Here is a 1,783-nt window from a genome sequence, read left to right on the forward strand (position 1 = left end):
GAGTGTTGATGACCGACACTTAAACACACCCCAGGGTTCGTTAATCGTGGAAATCACTCCAGGACCCCAAAACAGCGAAACGGGCCAGAATCGGCCAAAACTGTGAGTGTTGATGACCGACACATAAGCGCACCTTGGCGTTAAACAACTATGGAAATCTCTTCGGGACCCAAAAACGGTGAGTAATAGTCCAAGAAACGGGCCAGAATCGGTCAAAACTATGAGTGTTGATGACCGACACATAAGCGCATGTTGGGGTTCAACAACTATGGAAATCACTTTGGGACCCCAAAACAGTGAGTAATAGCCCAGGAAACGGGCCAGAATCGGCCAAAACTGTGAGTGTTGATGACCGACACATAAGCGTAACTTGGGGTTCAACAACTATGGAAATCGCTCTAAGACCCCAAAACGGTAAGTAATAGTCCAAGAAATGGGCCAAAATCGGCCAAAACTGCGTTTGTTGATAACCAACACGTAAGCGCACCTTGGGGTTCAACAACCATGGATATCACTTCGGAACCCCAAAATGGTGAGTAAGAGTCCACGAAACAGGTCAGATCGAAAAACCCCGCGAGTGTTGATGACTGACACGTAAACGCGCCCGAAGTTCGTTAACCATGGAAATCGCTTTGGGACCCCAAAACAGTGAGTAATAGTCGATGAAACGGGCCAGAATTGGCCAAAACTATGAGTGTTCGTGACCGACACATAAGCCAACTTGGGGTTCAACAACTATGGAAATCGCTTCGGGCCCCAAAACGGTGAGTAATAGTCCAAGAAACGGGCCAGAATCGGCCAAAAATGTGAGTGTTAATGACCGACACATAAGCACACCTTGGGGTTCAACAACTATGGAAATAACTCCGGGACCCCAAAATAGTGAGTAATAGTCCACGAAACGGACCAGAATTGGCCAAAACTATGAGTGTTGATGACCGACACATAAGCGCACCTTGGGGTTAAGCAACTATGGAAATCGCTTCGGGACCCAAAAACGATGAGTAATAGTCCAAGAAACGGGCCAGAGTCGGCCAAAACTATGAGTGTTGATGACCGACACATAAGCGCACGTTGGGGTTCATAAACTACGGAAATCGCTTCGGGACCCTAAAACAGTGAGTAATAGTCCATGAAACGGTCCAGAATTGGCCAAAACTGTGAGTGTTGATGACCGACACATAAGCGCAACTTGGGGTTCAACAACTATGGAAATCGATCTATGACCCCAAAACGGTGACTAATAGTCCAAGAAATGGGCCAGAATCGGCCAAAACTGCTATTGTTGATGACCGACACGTAAGCGCACCTTGGGGTTCAACAACCATGGAAATCCCTTCGGGACCCCAAAATGGTGAGTAATAGTCCAGGAAATGGGTCAGATCGAGAAAAACCGTGAGTGTTGATGACCGACACGTAAACGCGCCCGGGGTCATTAACCATGGAAATCACTTCGTGACCCCAAAACAGTGAGTAATAGTCCATGAAATGGGCCAGAATCGGCCAAAACTGTGAGTGTTCATGACCGACACATAAGCGCAACTTGGGGTTCAACAACTATGGAAATCGCTTCGGGCCCCAAAACGGTGAGTAATAGTCCAAGAAACGGGCCAGAATCGGCCAAAACTGTGAGTGTTAACGACTGACACATAAGCACACCTTGGGGTTCAACAACTATGGAAATAACTCCGGGACCCCAAAATAGTGAATAATAGTCCACGAAATGGACCAGAATCGGCCAAAACTATGAGTGTCGATGACTGACACATAAGCGCACCTTGGG

This window comes from Triticum dicoccoides, chromosome 4B, assembly GCF_002162155.2.
Source record: "Triticum dicoccoides isolate Atlit2015 ecotype Zavitan chromosome 4B, WEW_v2.0, whole genome shotgun sequence".
Classification (NCBI taxonomy): Eukaryota; Viridiplantae; Streptophyta; class Magnoliopsida; order Poales; family Poaceae; genus Triticum; species Triticum dicoccoides.